Source organism: Dendrobates tinctorius, unplaced genomic scaffold, assembly GCF_039654945.1.
Source record: "Dendrobates tinctorius isolate UK_male_01 unplaced genomic scaffold, ASM3965494v1 ptg000011l, whole genome shotgun sequence".
Taxonomy (NCBI): Eukaryota; Metazoa; Chordata; class Amphibia; order Anura; family Dendrobatidae; genus Dendrobates; species Dendrobates tinctorius.
The window spans coordinates 89671819-89691920 of record NW_027361679.1 but is presented as its reverse complement, the minus strand read 5'-3'; positions in this window follow the sequence as shown (position 1 = coordinate 89691920).

Below are 20102 nucleotides of genomic sequence, written 5' to 3'. Positions count from 1 at the left end.
CCCTCCGCTCAGTAATTGCTTCCATGGATGCACAGGAATTCCTGTGCTCCATAGACATTCAAGACGCCTACCTCCACGTTCCGATCTTTCAAGTTCATCAGAGGTTCCTGTGTTTCGCGGTACATGGGAACCATTTCCAGTTTGTCGCCCTGCCGTGCGGAATCACAACAGCTCCCAGGGTCTTCACGAAGATCATGGCAGCTTTGATAACCATCTTGAGGATCAGAGGCCTAATGCTCATTCCGTACCTCGACAACATCCTCATCAAGGCTCCATCTCTCTCTCAGGCCCAGGAGAGTCTGACCATCGTCCTCGACTCCCTGGCCCGGTTTGGGTGGCTAGTCAACAGGAAAAAGTCCTGCCTTATTCTGACTCAGCGCCTGGTCTTCCTAGGCATGCTGTTTGACACCCGACAGGCGAGGGTTTTTCTTCCCGAAGAGAAGAGAGAAAACCTCCAGCAGGGAGTTTGCTCTCCTCAAGGCCTTCGGCTTCCTTCCTTCCGTTCAGCAATGAAGGTCCTGGGCAGGAGGGTGGCAGCCTCTGAAGCAATCACATTCATGCAATTCCACTCGAGACCACTTCAGCGAGCCACTCTTTCGCAGTGGAACAGATCTGTCTTGTCGCTGGATCGTGGTTGTCATCCCTTCTCAGCCCCCAGGGCCGTTTCCTTCTTTCCATTTCATTACCAAGTGGTGACGATGGACGCCAGCCTTCTCGGCTGGGGGGCGGGTTTTCGCCATTTGACGGTTTAGGGGCATTGGTCGGCACAAGAGTCCTCTCTACCGATCAACATCCTCGAGGTAAGGGCCACCTTTCTGTCCCTCCATCACTGGGAAAGGCTTCTCAGGGGTCTACCAGTCAGGGTTCAAATGGACAATGCCACAGTGATGGCATACGTCAATCAACAGGGAGGTACCCAGAGTTCCCTAGTGATGGCCGAGTTATCCAAGATCCTCCCCTGGGTGGGGGCGACTGTTCCAGCAATATCCGCAGTGGATATTCCTGGAGTGGACAACTGGGCCGCCAATTTTCTCAGCCGCGAGTGGTCCCTTCATCAGAAGGTCTTTCATCAGATTTGCCTGTGATGGGGAACTCCAGATGTGGACCTCATGGCGTCCCGGCTGAACAGGAAAGTTCAACGATTCGTCTCCAGTTCCCGCGACCTTCTCGCGGTGGGCGCCGATGCTCTGGCCATTCCTTGGTCGCAATTCGTGCTTCCCTACCTGTTTCCTTCCCTTCCTCTTCTTCCCAGGCTGTTGAAGATCAAAGCGGAGGGGGTGCCGGTCATTCTGATCGCACCGGATTGGCCCAGAAGGTCTTGATTTGCAGAGATTGTCAATCTTATGGTGGACGCCCCTTGGAGGCTCCCAGACAGGCCAGATCTTCTGTCACAAGGTCCGATCTGCCACCAGAGTTCTCGGTCACTCAATTTGACGACGTGGCTGTTGAAACCGCGATTCTAAAACAGTCAGGTTTTTCCAATCGGGTGATATGCACCATGATCCAGGCTAGGAAGCCGTTGTCTTCCAGGGTCTATTATTGGACCTGGAAAGCCTATTCCCGCTGGTGTAAGTCCAATGACATTCCACCAATGTCTTTGTCTCTTCCTTCCATTTTGGCTTTTCTCCAAGTGGGACTTGATGCTGGCCTTGCCCTTAGTTCTCTAAAGGGGCAGGTGTCAGTTCTCTCTCTCCTCTTTCAGAAGTTCTTAGCCTCCCATTATCAAATCATAACTTTCCTTCAAGGAGTGGCGCATGCAGCTCCTCTGTACCGGAATCCCATGATCCCCTGGGACCTCAATCTTGTTCTGGAGGTCATGAGAGGTTCTCCCTTTGAACCGAGGTCTCCCTGTCCATCCTGTCCTGGAAGGTGGCGTTTCTTGGTGCTATCACCTCCATTAGACACATCTCAGAGTTGGCGGCTCTTTCCTGTTGCCCCCTCTTCTTGCTTCTTCACCAAGATAAGGTGGTGTTGCGGCCTCCGCCTTCTTTGCTTCCCAAGGTAGTATCCACTTTTCACTTGAACGAAGATATTGTCCTCCTTTCCTTCTGTCCTGCTCCGACTCATTCACTGGAGCATTCATTGAACAGGCAATCTACCCTGGCAGTGGGTGCCTCCTGGGCAGTACACCATGGGGAAACTGCCCTACAACTTTGCAAAGAGGCAACCTGGTCTTCCATCCACACATTTGCCAAATTTTACAAGGTCCATACCTACACTTCCGTGGACGCCAGCCTAGGCAGAAGGATCTTGCAGGTGGCAGTGGTGAGTTCTCAGACCTGAATGGAGTTTTCTGCTGTTTCCCTCCCCAGGGACTGCTTTGGGACATCCCATGGTTCCTGTGTCCCCCAATGAAGCAATGGAGAAAACAGGATTTTTGGTTGCTTACCGTAAAATCTGTTTCTTGGAGCCTTCATTGGGGGACACAGCACCCTCCCATGTTTTACATCTTCTGTTTTTTCTTCTGTGTGCTAATGTTATAGTTTGAATTGTCTGTTTGTTCTATCTTGTTTCTTCTCCTACTGCTGTCTCACTAGCTGATTAACTTAGTGCCAGTCGGTGGGGTGTATACTGCAGAGGAGGAGCTAACTTTTTTATGCGCATAGTGTCAGCCTCCTAGTGGCAGCAGCATACACCCCATGGCTCCTGTGTCCCCCAATGAAGGCTCCGAGAAAGATTTTACGGTAAGCAACTAAAAATCCTGTTTTTTAGCCCCAGATTTTACATTTCCACAAAGAGAAACGGGTAAAAATGGCACCATAATTTGTCCCACAATTTCTGCTAAATGTCAAAATATCCCATATGTGGTGGAAAGAGCAGCTTATCCATAGCGCTACTTGGCTCCTGTAGCACAGATTTTTTCCAAGAATAGTTTGAGGATTCCATATAAAGAGCCCCTAATTGCTAGAAGAGCAGAATTCCCCCTCAAATGGCCCTTTATCTACAGGTGTTGTGACAATTTTGATTCCATGGGTATTTTCCAAAAAACAAGCAGCAGTGGATGTTACTGAATAAATTGCAACTGCCATTTTAGTGTCAAGTAATTTATAGTGATCAGTATGTTGTAGTGACCAGTAAATTCTAGTGCCCAGTATGTTATGTCCAGCTCATGCTTCTGGAGGCATGCACCCGTAAGTTAGGCAGGCTCTCATCACTACAGAATTGCCAAACATTTGGATGCTAAATGTGGTTTAGGTACACTGTGCGGCTCAGAAGGGAGGAGGGCATTTGGAATTGGCGGCACAGAATTTGCTGAATTTCTTTTGGAGGGTGAGGAACCATTTCGCTTTTCTAGAGCATTTGTACCACCAGTAACATGGAAACCACCTATATTTCTGTTAACAGATGACAGACCTGAGTGAGGATTGCTATTTTTGTGGCTTGAGCTGATTCAAGAGGAAACCCCTGAGGGATCCACTCACTATGAGGCAGTAGAGTTACTCTGGACTCCGTCTGGCCTCAATTCAGCGGTGTCCTTTTCAGAAGTGCACAAAACTGACGGACCGCTCTTTTATGCATGTCTAAAAATACAGACACCTCCGGATCACAGGCCAGAGAGTGTCCACAGTGCCTCAATGTGCCTCATTATAGTAAATCTTCCGCCAGAAGCTCCGTCTTAATCACATCTTTCAGAGATGTACACGGAAACTCTGGTGTAACTGCTCAGTGTGATGAGCAGGATAAATGTGCACCAAGCCTTACTGCGATCTTTGGGAGGCAGAATGAAAAAAAAAAAAAAAAATCAACAGCAGGTCAAGATTGACTTAATTATTTTACGGCGTTCCTTGTGTGGTTTAACCCCTTCCTGACATCAGACGTACTATCCCGTACATGGGACCCGGGCCCCTATGCCCATGGACGGGATAGTACGTCAACCGCGATCAGCGGCGCCCACGTGGCGAGCGCCGCTCATCGCGGCCGGGTGTCAGCTGATTATCACAGCTGACACCCGGCACAATGTGTCAGGGGTGGTCACGGACCGCCCCGACACGTTAACCCCTTGCACACCGCGATCAAACATGATCGCGGTGTACCGGGGGTTAAAGGGAAGAATCGGCAGGGAGGGGGCTCCCTCCGTGCTTCCCTGAGCCCCCCACGGCAGCGCAATGTGCAGCGCTGCTGCCGGGGGCTCCTTTCCTGCAGGCACCCGAATCCAAGATGGCGACGGGGGTCTTCGGGGGGCCTGCAGGAAGCTGGCTTCCTCAGTGCTTGCAAAGCGCAGGCATGAGGAAGCCTTGTGCACTGCCTGTGACAGATCGCTGATCTGTCACAGTGATCTGTGATGTGACAGATCAGCGATCTGTCACAGAACAGTGATGTCCCACCTGGGACTATTTAATAAAGAAAAAAAAAAAAAAAAAAAAAAAGTGTTAAAATAATTTAAAAAAAATCGCCAAATAAATTACAAAAAAAAAAAAATATTCCCCCAAATAAATCCATTTTTTGAAAATAAAAAAAAAAACAAAAACAATAAAAGTACACATATTAGGTAACGCCGCGTCCGCAACGACCCGCCCTATAAAACTGTCCCATTAGTTAACCCCTTTAGTGAACCCCTTAGAAAATAAAAATAAAAAACGAAACAAAAAATAATGATTTATTATCATACCGCCAAACAAAAAGTGTAATAACGCGCGATCAAAAAGACGCATATAAATATCCATGGTACCGTTGAAAACGTCATCTTGTCCCGCAAAAAACGAGCCACCACACAGCATCATCAGCGAAAAAACAAAAAAGTTATAGCTCGCAGAATAAAGCGATGCAAAAATAATGATTTTTTATATAAAATAGCTTTCATTGCATAAAACCGACAAAACATAAAAAAAGACCTAAATGAGGCATCGCTGTAACCGTACTGACCCGAAGAATAAAACCGCTTTATCAATTTTACCGGTGTAAACGCACCCCCCAAAAGAAATTCATGAAACGCTGGTTTTTGTTCATTCTGCGTCCCAAAAATCGGAATAAAAAGCGATCAAAAAATGTCACGTGCCCGAAAATGGTACCAATAAAAACATCAACTCGTCCTGCAAAAAATAAGACCTCACATGACTCAGTGGGTCAAAATACGGAAAAATTATAGCTCTCAATATGTGGTGATGCAAAAACTATTTTTACAATAAAAAGCGTCTTTTAGCGTGCGACAGCCGCCAAACATAAAAACCGCCATAAATAGTAAATCAAACCCCCCCGTTATCACCCCCTTAGTTAGGGAAAAATAATAAAATAAAAAAAATGTATTTATTTCCATTTTTCCATTACGGTTAGGGTTAGGGCTAGGGTTAGGGTAGGATTAGGGCTAGGGCTGAGATTAGGGTTAGGGGTGTGTTGGGGTTCGGGTTGGAGTTAGAATTGGGGGTTTCCAGTGTTTGGGCACATCAGGGGCTCTCCAAATGCAACATGGCGTCTGATTTCAATTCCAGCCAATTCGGAGTTGAAAAAGTCAAATGGTGCTCCTTCCCTTCCAAGCTCTGACATGCGCCCAAACAGTGTTTTACCCCCACATGTAGGGTATCAGCCTACTCAGGACAAATTGCAAAACAGTTTTTGGGGTCCAATTTCTCCTGTTACCCTTAGGAAAATAAAAAATGGGGGCAAAAATATCATTTTTGTGGAAAAAAATGATTTTTTTATTTTCACGTCCGAGCGTTATAAACTTCTGTGAAGCACTTGGGGGTTCAAAGTGTTCACCACACATCTAGATAAGTTCCGTGGGGGGTCTAGTGTCCAAAATGGGGTCACTTGTGGGGAGTTTCAATAGTTTAGGTACATCAGGGGCTCTCCAAACGCACATGACACCCGCAGACCATTCCATCAAAGTCTGCATTCCAAAACGTCACTGCTTCCCTTCCGAGCCCCGACGTGTGTCCATACAGTAGTTTTCTCCCACATATGGGGTGTCAGCGTACTCATGACAAATTGGACAACTTTTGGGGTCCAATTTCTCCTGTTACCCTTGGGAAAATGAAAAAATTGGGGACTAATTGATCATGTTTGTGGAAAAAATACGATTTTTTTTATTTTCATGCCCGGGCATTATAAACTTCTGTGAAGCCCTTGGGGGTTCAAAGTGCTCACCACACATCTAGATAAGTTTCTTAGGGGGTCTCGTTTCCAAAATGGGGTCATTTGTGGGGGGTTTCCACTGTTTAGGTACATTAGGGGCTCTCCAACGGCAACATGACACCCGCAGACCATTCCATCAAAGTCTGCATTCCAAAACGTCACTACTTCCCTTCCGAGCCCCAACGTGTGCCCATACAGTAGTTTTCTCCCACATATGGGGTATCAGCATACTCAGGACAAATTGGACAACAACTTTTGGGGTCCAAGTTCTCCTGGTACCCTTGGGAAAATAAAAAAATGGAGACTAAAAGATCATGTTTGTGGAAAAAATACGAATTTTTTATTTTCACGCCCGGGCGTTATAAACTTCTGTGAAGCACTGGGGGGTTCAAAGTGCTCACCACACATCTAGATAAGTTCCTTGGGGGGGGTCTAGTTTACAAAATGGTGTCATTTGTGGGGGGGTTTCCACTGTTTAGGTACATCAGGGTTTTTCCAATCGCGACATGGTGTCCGATCTCAATTCCAGCCAAAAACGTCAAATGGCGCTGCTTCCCTTCCGAGCTCTGCCATGCGCCCAAATAGTGGTTTACCCCCACATGTGGGGTATCAGCGTACTCAGGACAAATTGCACAATAACTTTTAGGGTCCTGTTACCCTTGGGAAAATAAAAATTGGGGTGAAAAGATCATTTTTGTGGAAAAAATATGATTTTTTAATTGTACCGCTGTACGTTATAAACTTCTGTGAAGCCCTTGAGGGTTCAAAATTCTCACCACACATCTAGATAAGTTCCTTAGGGGGTCTAGTTTCCAAAATGGTGTCATTTGTGGGGGGTTTCCACTGTTTTGGTACATCAGGGGTTTTCCAATCGCGACATGATGTCCGATCTCAATTCCAGCCAAAAACGTCAAATGGCGCTGCTTCCCTTCCGAGCTCTGCCATGCGCCCAAATAGTGGTTTACCCCCACATGTGGGGTATCAGCGTACTCAGGACAAATTGCACAATAACTTTTAGGGTCCTGTTACCCTTGGGAAAATAAAAATTGGGGTGAAAAGATCATTTTTGTGGAAAAAATATGATTTTTCAATTGTACCGCTGTACGTTATAAACTTCTGTAAAGCCTTTGTGGGTTCAAAGTTCTCACCACATATCTAGATAAGTTCCTTAGGGGGTCTAGTTTCCAAAATGGGGTCACTTGTAGGGGGTTTCCACCGTTTAGGTACATCAGGGACTCTCCAAACGTGACATGGCGTCCGATCTGAATTCCAGCCAATTTTGCATTGAAAAAGTCAAACGGCGCTCCTACCCTTCTGAGCTCTGCCATGCGCCGAAACAGTGGTTCCCCCCCACATATCAGGTATCAGCGTACTCAGGACAAATTGCACAATAACTTTTGCAGTCCAATTTCTCCTGTTACCCTTGGTAAAATAAAAAAAATTGAACCTGAAGTAATTTTTTTGTGAAAAAAAGTTAGATGTTCATTTTTTTTTTTAAATATTCAAAAAAATTCCTGTGACGCACCTAAAGGGTTAATAAACTTCTTGAATGTGGTTTTGAGCACCTTAAGGGGTGCAGTTTTTAGAATGGTGTCACTTTTGGGTATTTTCTATCATATAGACCCCTCAAAGTGGCTTCAAATGTGATGTGGTCCGTAAAAATAAAATGGTGTTGTAAAAATGAGAAATCGCTGGTCAACTTTTAACCCTTATAACTTCCTAACAAAAAAAAATTTTGGTTCCAAAATTGTGCTGATGTAAAGTAAACATGTGGGAAATGTTAGTTATCAAGTTTTTTGGGTGCCATATCTCTGTGATTTAAGGGCACAAAAATTCAAAGTTGGAAAATTGCTAAATTTTCAAAATTTTCGCCAAATTTCCATTTTTCTCACAAACAAACGCAAGTTATTTAAATGAAATTTTACCACTAACATGAAGTACAATATGTCACGAGAAAACAATGTCAGAATCACCGGGATCCATGGAAGCGTTCCAGAGTTATGACCTCATAAAGGTACAGTGGTCAGAATTGTAAAAATTGGCCCGGTCATGAACGTGCAAACCACCCTTGGGGGTGAAGGGGTTAAGGGATTAGACCACTTTATTCTTTTGGTCAGTGTGATTACAGCGATATCAGATTTATATCGGTTTTTTATTTTTGGTTGCTGTCACCCACTCAAAAACGCTTTTTATTGCAAAAACTAGTTTTTGCATTGCCTTAGTTTCCGAGCTATATTTTTTTCCATATTCCTGCTGACAGTCATGTGAGGGCTTGTTTTGTGCATGATGTGTTGACGTTTTTATTGGTGCTATTTTTGGTCACATAATGCTTCTTGATCGCTTTCTACTCTGATTTTTGGGAGGCAGAATTAACAAAAACCAGCAATTCAGGAATTGTTTTTTTGCTGACAGGTGGGGGTTTATACTGTTCCCTATGTGGTAAAATTGATAATGCAGCTTGGTCAGTATGATTACAGCGATACCACAGTTATATCTTTTTATGTTTTGGCGCTTTTACATGAAAACTATTTTATAGAAAAAAATAATTATTTTTGCATCGCTTTATTGAGAGCTATAACTTTTTTATTTTTCCACTGATGGAGCTGTATGACGAATTATTTTTTGCAGGAAAAGTTGACGTTATCAGCTACACTGTTTATGTTCTTTTTATCGCAATGTATTCCACTTTTTTTATGGCGATATGATGAAAAGCATTATTTTTTTGCCCCATTTTCTTACTTTTTTAATGGTGTTCATTGAAGGGGTTGAGGTCAGGAGACTGAGATGGCCACTCCAGAACCTTCACTTTGTTCTGCTGTAGCCAATGACAGGTCGACTTGGCCTTGTGTTTTGGATCGTTGTCATGTTGGAACATTCAAGTACGTCCCATGCGCAGCTTCCAGGCTGATGATTGCAATTTTGTCTCCAGTTATTTGCTGATAACATGCTGCATTCATCTTTCCTTCAACATTGACCAAGTTTCCTGTGCCTTTGTAGCTCACACATCCCCAAAACATCAGCGATCCACCTCACTGCTTTACAGTAGGTATGTTATTCCTTTCATCATAGGCCTTGTTGACCTCTCTCCAAATATAACGTTTATGGTTGTGGCCAAAAAGTTCAATTTTGGTCTTATCACTCGAAATTACCTTGTTCCAAAAGTTTTGAGGCTTGCCTCTGTGTTGTTTTGTGTATTGTAGGCGAGATACTTTGTGGTATTTGCGAAGTAATGGCTTTCTTCTGGTGACTCAACCATGCAGCCCATTTTTCTTCAAGTGCTTCCTTATTTTGCATCTTGAAAACAGCCACATCGCTAGTTTTCAGAGAGTCCAGTATTTCATTTGATGTTATTTGTGGGTTTTTCTTTGCATCCCGAACAATTTTCCTGCAGGTTGTGGACGAAATTTTTGTTGGTGTACCTGACAGTGGTTTTGTTTTTACAGAGCCCCTGATTTTCCATTTGTTATTCACAGTTTGAACGCTGCTGACTGGCATTATCAATTCCTAAGATATCAATTTTGTATCCCTTTCCTGCTTTAAACAGTTCAACTACCTTTTCCCGTAGATCCGTTGACAAGTTTGCTTTCCCCATCACTCACAATTCAGAAATGTCAGTGGCTGGATGAAAGATGCGAGAGTCTGAAAAAATTCTGCAGGGGTATGTAAACTTTTGAGCACAACTGTATAATTTATATATTTATATTTCCTGATTTTAAAAAATATATATGTTTTTGGAATTTTTTACTTTTTTTTAAACTTTTTAACTTTGTCCCACTGTGTGACTTTCACTTTCAGCAGCCTGATCAGTTATCCATTGCAATACACGAGCATTGAAATGGATTATAACTGTCAGTGCTGCACTGACACAAGCCCCTGAGACTGTGCTCTGCTAGTGGTCTGAGGAACGTGTCGTAGCCTGGTGACACAGATGTCATCATGATGACATTGGGTCACCATGGCAACGATCGGATCCCCGCAATGATGCTGGGGCACCATTTGTAGTACAGAACAATTGCAGTATTGCTAAAGGCTACAATTGTAGATGTGCAAGATGTACGGAGTACGTCCAAGGTCATAAAGGGGTTAATGGATGCAGAAAATCTGCAATATCAAGAACTCACCAAAAGCTTATCGGAAGAAAGAATCCTAATAGTTTTTGACACAGATTCAGTGCCCAAATATGCTTAGATAAGTTACAGTTGTGGCCAAAAGGATTGACACCCCTGCAATTCTGTCAGATAATACTCAGTTTCTTCCTGAAAATGATTGCAAACACAAATTCTTTGGTATTATCTTCTTCATTTAATTTGTCTTAAATGAAAAAACACAAAAAGAATTGTCCTAAAGCCAAATTGGATATAATTCCACACCAAACATAAAAAAGAGGGTGGACAAAAGTATTGGCACTGTTCGAAAAATCATGTGATGCTTCTCTAATTTGTGTAATTAACAGCACCTGTAACTTACCTGTGGCACCTAACAGGTGTTGGCAATAACTAAATCACACTTGCAGCCAGTTGACATGGATTAAAGTTGACTCAACCTCTGTCCTGTGTCCTTGTGTGTACCACATTGAGCATGAAGAAAAGAAAGAAGACCAAAGAACTGTCTGAGGACTTGAGAAACCAAATTGTGAGGAAGCATGAGCAATCTCAAGGCAACAAGTCCATCTCCAAAGACCAGAATGTTCCTGTGTCTACCTTGTGCAGTGTCATCAAGAATTTTAAAGCCCATGACACTGTGGCTAACCTCCCTAGATATGGACGGAAAAGAAAAATTGACAAGAGATTTCAACGCAAGATTGTGCGGATGTTGGATAAAGAACCTCGACTAACATCCAAACAAGCTGCCCTGCAGTCCAAGGGTACAACAGTGTCAACCCGTACTATCCGTCGGCGTCTGAATGAAAAGGGACTGTACAGTAGGAGACCCAGGAAGACCCCACTTCTTACCCCGAGACATAAAAAAGCCAGGCTGGAGTTTGCCAAAACTTACCTGAAAAAGCCTAAAATGTTTTGGAAGAAGTTCTCTGGACAGATGAGACAAAAGTAGAGCTTTTTGGGCAAAGGCATCAACAGAGTTTACAGGAGAAAAAAAGAGGCATTCAAAGAAAAGAACACGGTCCCTACAGTCAAACATGGTGGAGGTTCCCTGATGTTTTGGGGTTGCTTTGCTGCCTCTGGCACTGGACTGCTTGACCGTGTGCATGGCATTATGAAGTCTGAAGACTACCAACAAATTTTGCAGAATAATGTATGGCCCAGTGAGAGAAATCTGGGTCACCCTCTGAGGTCATGGGTCTTCCAGCAGGACAATGACCCAAAACACACTTCAAAAAGCACTAGAAAATGGTTTGAGAGAAAGCACTGGAGACTTCTAAGGTGGCCAGCAATGAGTCCAGACCTGCATCCCATAGAACACCTGTGGAGAGATCTAAAAATGGCAGTTTGGAGAAACTGCTCCAGGTCCCTGATATTTGAAGGGTCAAATAACAGGGACCTGGAGCAGTTTGCCAAATAAGAATGGTCTAAAATTCCAGCAGAGCATTGTAAGAAACTCATTGATGGTTACTGGAAGCGGTTTGTTGCAGTTATTTTGGCTAAAGGTTGTGCAACCAAGTATTAGGCTGAGGGTGCAAATACTTTTGTCTGGCCCATTTTTGGAGTTGTGTGTGAAATGATCAATGTTTTGCTTTTTGCTTCATTCTCTTTTGTGTTTTTTCATTTAAGACAAATTAAATGAAGATAATAATACCAAAGAATTTGTGTTTGCAATCATTTTCAGGAAGTAACGGAGTATTATCTGACAGAATTGCAGGGGTGTCAATACTTTTGGCCACAACTGTAATTTTCATTTGGGAAAACATGCCTAAAAGGTGCGTGGTGTTTTTTCTGCTTTTGAATGCAAGTTTAAAAAAAGCATCATGTCAATTCTTTGGTGCATTTTCTCCCTCACAAATAATGACAAATTGCACAATTTTTTGCAACTTTTTAGTGTTTTTTTTTTTTTTAATAAAAAAATGTATTGTATTGTGTTTTTAATGCGTTGTTTTGGCAAGGTTTTTGCTATAAGCTGGGTCTCACAGGCTGTGCTAGTGAGACACTGACTGCTCTCATGCACAGTTGCACTAAGTGAAAAAGTAAAAAAGTTACATAATATTAAAAAAGTTAAAAAAAGTACACACAAATCACAACAAGCCTTTTCTCCACACAAAATGCAGTGTTTGTGATAAAACAAAAATAAACAAAAAAATGCATATTGGTATCATTGCATCCAGAACGGCCCACTCTATAAAACTAGCATGTAATTTATTCCGTATGGACAATTCCATACAAAAATATTAAAAAAAGCCAAAATTATTGCTTTTTCATCACACTGACTCACAAAAATGTGAATAAAAAGTGATTAAAAAGTCTTATGTAAAAAAATGGTTTAAATGAAAATGCCAAACAGTCCTGCAAAACACAAGCCCTAATATGGTTCATTCGACAAAAAAACAAAAGTTACAGCTCTCAAAATTTGACGATTGAAAATGGGGATTAGACCTACCTGTAATATTGTTTCCAGGAGTCCAAACTAGCAGCACCATGGAGGTTGTCCTTCCATCCTTATAGAGACAGGAAACACATGAGAGGTTAAAAGACCACTCCCACCCACACACCCCAGTGATTTTTCCAAGTACCACACCAGGATGGATGCAATCTTATTTAATGAAATTTTTTAAAAGTTTATCATCACAAATACAAAATTAAGGAAGGGAATTACCAGTGCTGTCAGGATGGACTACTGGAAACAATATTACCAGTAGGTCTAATACCCGTTTTCCAGGATGTCCCTCCTGACAGCACCATGGAGAATACCACAGTAAGATCTCTCAAGGGTGGGACTACTGCTTGCAGCACCTTACGGCCGAAGGCCATCTGGCTGCCTGCCAATGTATCCCTTATTATTATTATGTTTATGCATTATTTGCAGTTTATTATTTTTTATTTTATTTTAGGATATTTGTGTTTTTTGTTTTGTCTACTCAATGTATCCAGCTTGTAGTGTTTACAGAAAGTGTTTAAAGTAGACCATATAGCTGCTCTACAAATTTGCTCTACCGAAGCCCCCGCCCTTTCGGCCCGCGATGTCGCTATCGCTCTAGTGGAATGAACCCTGAAACCTTTGGGTATAGGTAATTTTTCGGCTTTGTATGCTAGGGAGATGTTGGTCATTATCCATCTAACCAAATAATGCTTAGATGCATTCTTCCATTTATTTTTGCCCCCATTTGAGAGTGGTCCCCAGGTATTGACTGCCTAACATCCGAGAGGAAAAATTGTTCTTTTGCGCTTTTTGGATGCTGGCAAAATGAGGTAAGTATCTCCTGATTTAAATTTTGAGGAGAAACTACTTTAGACAGAAAAACGGCGTTAAGCTTTAGGACTATATGGTCATCGAAGATCTGAATACAGGTGTTCTGCACTGAAAGAGCCGGAATTTCTCCCAGTCTTTTAGCTGAGGTGATGGACATTAAATAGACTGTTTTGAATGCAGGTTTTGCGATGTTTATACTCTACGCAGGCTCATATGGGGCCTTGCACAAAGCATTGAGGACCAAATTTAAATCCCAAGGAGGGCCTTAATTTCTGAATGGCTTTATAGTCCAGTCAAAATACGAAAAAAAAATCCTTTACCCTGAACAAATTCCAAGAAAGCGTTTTATTGTTTTTTTTTTGGTAGTATTACATGTAGGGAAAAACATACTAAAAGTTTACCAAGATAGGGTTACCACAAAGGGTACAAATGTGACGTCAAAGAATATGGCCGCCAAAGCTGTAAAATGTTAAATGCGACTCGCCTTTCAGTGTCTATCATATTTCTTTTACAATTACTACTATTATATTTATTATTTAACGATTTATTTATCTTCTTTTACAGAGCTGAGAATGATGGAAAGTCAAGAAACTTGCCCCTTATGCAGCCATGAAGTAGAAGATGACGGAGAAAGAGTGGTGATTGGTGCGAAAGGAGCTGAAGGGATCAATAAAGCCAGTATTGAGAGTGGCGTTAGCACTGTGGTAGCTGCTGGAGCACTGCTGCACAAGAGATGTCGTATGAACTACATAAACAAGAAGCAAATAGACTTGCATAAGAAAGCTACTTCCGTTCATCGTTCACCTGCCAAGAGAGGTACATAAGTGCCTACTGGATCCTATGATAGCACAACGCAGTGTTTGTTCTGTGGACATGAAGTGGTAAAGACAATATCTAGTAGTGATTTCAATGACTATAACTTTGTTAAAACGGATGGATTTGTAAGGTCCATCTTGTCACATTGCAAACAGCGTAATGATGACTGGGCAATCACCATTCAAGGGAGAATCACGTACTTTGGGAAGGACTTACATGCTGCAGACTGTCTGTATCATCGTTCATGTGATATTAACTTTCGGATAAATTACGGAATTCCTATGCGTCATGGTGGTGGATCTACTACAAAGAAACCGCAGAAGGTAGGGAGGCCGATGAACATGGACCAAGAGCAAGCGTTCTTGAGAATGTGTGCATTTCTCGAGGACAACGATGAAGAGCAACTGACTGTCACAGATCTTGCAAAGAAAATGATGGAGTATCTTGTAGAAGGAACAATTTATTAATGATCATAAAAAACACCTTCCCAGTGAAATTTGAAAAATATCAAAAATGAAAAAAGACCTAGTCTAAGGTGCTGCATAGCCCTACATTAAGGCCTAACTGATACCTTCCTAGCCGTGGAGGTTGGCACCCTAATAGTACGATATTGGCGCCCCCACTCAACGAGGACTGTCCCTCACTTCCCTAGTGATCCCTGATATCACAGAGGGGAAAACAATTTTCAAATAGAACAGTGGTGAAATAATCAGAATGCCCTAGGACTCATGCAGAGCAGACAAATAAATTTAAGGAATACAGCGATAAAAACATTTCAACCATATCATGATATCATGTGACCTATAAAAATAGAATGACCTCAATAAGGCCAAATCAGCAGCTATTCTCACTCGGAGAGATAAACATCCTCAGATACAATCACCAGATAATAAAAGGTCACTTATCATGTCTTATGGGGGAACCCTCAACGCGTTTCCCCGCCGTAGCGGTTCATCAGGAGGAATAATCCTTTCAGAGATATTGTTGCTGCTTCATGCCTGATACCACAATCATGATGGCATGATGTGGTATCAGGCATGAAGCAGCAACAATATCTCTGAAAGGATTATTCCTCCTGATGAACCGCTACGGCGGGGAAACGCGTTGAGGGTTCCCCCATAAGACATGATAAGTGACCTTTTATTATCTGGTGATTGTATCTGAGGATGTTTATCTCTCCGAGTGAGAATAGCTGCTGATTTGGCCTTATTGAGGTCATTCTATTTTTATAGGTCACATGATATCATGATATGGTTGAAATGTTTTTATCGCTGTATTCCTTAAATTTATTTGTCTGGTCTGCATGAGTCCTAGGGCATTCTGATTATTTCACCACTGTTCTATTTGAAGATTGTTTTCCCCTCTGTGATATCAGGGATCACTAGGGAAGCGAGGGACAGTCCTCGTTGAGTGGGGGCGCCAATATCGTACTATTAGGGTGCCAACCTCCACGGCTAGGAAGGTATCAGTTAGGCCTTAATGTAGGGCTATGCAGCACCTTAGACAAGGTCTTTTTTCATTTTTGATATTTTTCAAATTTCACTGGGAAGGTGGTGTTTTTTATGATCATTAATAAATTGTTTTTTAAGGGGATTTGTATGTACACAAAGTCTTTTTCTAATCTCCATGAATTAGTGACTTTTTCTGGTATCTTGTAGAAGGAGACAGTGCTGCCTATAGTAATAAATGACTGAGGTATAGGCTGGAGGAGAGGTATGGCGATTCACTATTCATAGCAGAGTGTGAAGGGTTGCCTAACATTGTAACATTCCGTGAAAAGACCAGAATAATCCTGAGGGACTATTTCCGTAGTCAGGAAACGGATGAAGAAGCCCAGAAGAGAGCCATCATATAGACTGCGGCCAAACTAATCAAGAGCGATATCAAGTCTAAGATACCATCTTCAACCGATGAATATCCGAAGACTTCTTCGCTTGAATGTCAGTCTGCCTTAGATTATCTCCCCGAGTTTGCTTTGCTTGCTTGAAACCCTCTTCATTTGAAAGGACATTCACAGGAAGGTCGCAAGCATTGGACAATCAGTTGTTCAGGCTGTACGTCCCAGGGCTGTAGTAGCTCCATTGCAGCTTGGGTTAGCAGTCCAGCTCCATCATTATTTCAGGTCTCGATTTCTTGTAGACAGTCTCTCAGCCATGGGCTATTGTTCATCATATTCGGAAGTTCAGCGATTCGAGGAAAACGCTGCCGCTTCTGTTGGCCAGGATGTACTCGGTGGTACCATTGCAGACTGGATACGGCACTGCTGTTCGCTGCGGACAATGTCAATTATAATATCATCACGTTAGATGGGAAGGGGACTTTCCACGGCATGGGGATGGTAGCTACTGTGACTCCAGGAAGGAAGGTCAGTCGCACTGTTCTCAGACGGAAGACTGCGGACTTGGAGATAGTTGAACAAAGCAGAGTTGATGTAAAGGAATACCATTTCGCAAAACACACTCGCCGAAACATAAAATTCAAACCCTTGCCATTTCTCGACTTCATTGACGATCGTGTTGATGTATTGTGGGAGATGTCTTTACGCTTCAAACAGCCTGCACCGAGCTGGAATGGAATGATGCACATGCTACATAAAGACTGTGATTATGCGGGGTCATCTTCGGTAATCTTCCTGCCCATCATTGACATGTATTCCGGAGACAAGTCATGCATCTTCTCTACACTTGAGTATCAGTGCAACATTGCTGATGAACACCGATCCGCTGCAGTTGTAACATTCCATCAGCCACTCTACTGGAAAGCGTCAGAAATCAAACACGAGGTGCCTGAAGACAGCCCGGTTCGAGATGTTGTCCTGATGCTCAGGAGCTTCCAGACATTGATGAATCTAATGGGTGCCATAGGAACGTTGATGGATGGGAGTGGAATCAAAGAGATCTTGGGAACAATTTACGGTGACAATGCTGTGCAACACATCATGACTGGAAAGGCAGTTCAGCGTGCAGTTCGTGGCCATCTCCTCCTTGATCAGTGTCTTACTCAGCAAGTTGCAGACAAAGTACTCTGCGACCATCCCGGTTTTGCAGACCTGTTGCAAGAACTTGAGCAGTTGTATGCTCGGACACTGACAAGGGAGAGTGACTTGAATTCGGTCATCACTTCTACCTGCCTTAGTGAAATTGTCCACCTCTTGTCCACCAAAAGAAACGGATTATCCGCTCAATCTCGCACAAGTAAACTATGGCTGAATTACCAACAGATGGTTGGAATTGCAAGGGAGCTTATCGAGGCTGATCATATAGGATCCTGGCTGATGCACCTTCATGCTGTAGCCAAATGTTTGCCCATTCTTGTAGCTGCAGGGCATGGGAACTATGTGAAGGCCGCCTACCTTTACCTCCAGTCTATGACCACTCTGGAAGATGATATGCCATCAGTCTTCCATAGATTTATGAATGGCTTGCATGTTGTAAGGCGGACTGATCAGTACTGGGCAGGCCTGGGTTACGACCTAGTCATCGAGCAAGCTCTGATGCGCTCCCTAAAAACTGCAGGACTCACCAGAGGAAGTGGAATGTCCGAACATCAGAGGGCCTTGTGGACTCTGTCTGTGCCAGTGTCCCCTTCCTACAGTGATGCAATGCAGGGTTTCACTCGCCAGAGCTTTGTCACCAGTGAACACCACAAGGAGGCAAGAACGTCAAGGACGAGAAGAGATCGTGAAGACCTGGAGAAAATTGCAGATAAACTAGAGACCTTTTCACCTTTCACTGATGAAGTGTCTCTTCGCAACATTATCACCGGTGTCAACGCAAATAAGGATGTGAATGTCCATAACCTGTTCACCATTGGCAGAGAAATAGTGGCAACAATGGAGGGTCAATCACTGTTTTCAGTTAAGTATAAGCAGTCAATGGAAGCCAAGACCCTGGCATCCAGTGAGGCTATTGACGTTGCTAAGGACAAAACAATAGACCCCGCTCTTTTGTTCCAAAGGTTTCTTATGGTGTCTCAAACTGCTGATCTTTCCCTTGATGAGGTGATGGCCTATGAACTTTCACCATACCCACCATCCCTTTTTGAGGCAAAACATCTCTTACGGAAACCAAAGAAAACACAACTGATGGCTGCTATAAAAGAACAGAGTTCAGATGATGCAGTACTCAAGGATGTACCAGAAGTGGAACATTATGTTCTTGATGGAGGTTCTCTTCTCCATCGACTGAAGTGGTCAGAAGGAAAGACATATTGTTCAATCGCTGAAGACTATGCATCTTTCACACTAAAGCACTATGGTAAGGCTACGATAGAATTTGATGGTTACATTGGAGGACCAAACACTAAGGACATTACCCATCAGCGACGGCGCAAAAAACGAACAGGTAACAAAGTGAACATTGCTGAAGGAACGAAATTTGTCGGGAAAAAGGAGGACTTCCATTCGAATGTGGAGAACAAACAGTCTCTTATCAATCTCGTTTCACAGCGCATGAATGACAGAGGTTGCCACGTAATACAATCAGAGGGGGGATGCAGATGTGGAGATTGTTAAGGCAGCAGTGTCAATGTCATCCAACAAAAGTACTAGTCTCATTGGCGAAGATACAGATCTTTTGGTGTTGTTACTTCATCACGCGTCAACCAGCGATGGCAACAAGCTTTATTTCTACTCGGATAAAGGGAGTCCTGCAACAGTATACGACATTAAGGTTATGAAGAAGTTCCTGGGAAACCATGACTGCAGCAGTCTTCTGTTCCTTCATGCATTCACGGGTTGCGATACCACTTCTGCGGTTTTTGGAATCGGTAAAAAACTTGGTCTACACAAGGTTTTGAAGGGAGACTCGGTCTTAAATAGCTGTGCTAAAATCTTTTCCACACCTAACAAAAACAGAGCTGCGATTGAAGACGCTGGGTGTAAAGTAATGGTGGCATTGTTCGGGGGCAAACCTGGAGACAATCTGTCTGCAATGAGGTATTCTACTCTCTGCAAAAAAGTTGGTTCAGCCAAAATCTTTGTTACACCTGAACGACTGCCACCGACCTCCTCTGCAACAAAGTATCATGCCCTTCGGAGTTACCTCCAAGTGATGCTTTGGATGGACAATGGTGAGGCCATGGAAACTACTGAATAGGGATAGGAATTGCAGAACAACAGTCTAGTTCCAGTGATGGATACTTCACCCGCGCCAGAAACACTTCTGAAAATAATTCACTGCAATTGTTCTCGTGATTGTAGTACACTTCGGTGCACTTGCAAAAGACACGGATTTACCTGTTCACGGTATGCAGACCATGTTAAGAAGGGCATTGTGACAATATGAGTGAGGAAGCAGTGTCTGATGATGAAAATAGTGACTATTGACCTGACACGCTTATTCAGTGATGAAGTAGGTCTTAAAATGCACTGTGTATTAATTCTATAATTTCTAGAAATGTACATATATGTCAGGACGTCATTGATGACGTCATGACCTCGCCTGTCCATGTAGTTAGTATAAAACTTTGTATAAAAATTGTTGTATGAAAATATGTAGTATACAAAATGCAAACTCTTCTGTAACCTAAAGCTACAGCTTTGAAATAGGGAAATATTCGTTATTTTTAGTGCGATGGCTGTCATCGTCTTATGACGTCATAGTTAGGACCTTTGTGGTGATCAATTTTTGGAAAACTTTTAATATGTTGCTCCCCACATATAATAGTAATAAAATAAAAATCATAAAACGCTTTCTTGGAATTTGTTCCAGGTCAGACCGTATTTTGACTGGACTATTAGAAAATCGTGCTACCCACGTGTGAGATGCCAAGAGGAAATCAAAGAAAACACTTGGGGCCGCTATCTGTACTTTTAGCGTGCTTGGTCTCAACCCTTTATTAAAACCTGCCTGGAGGAA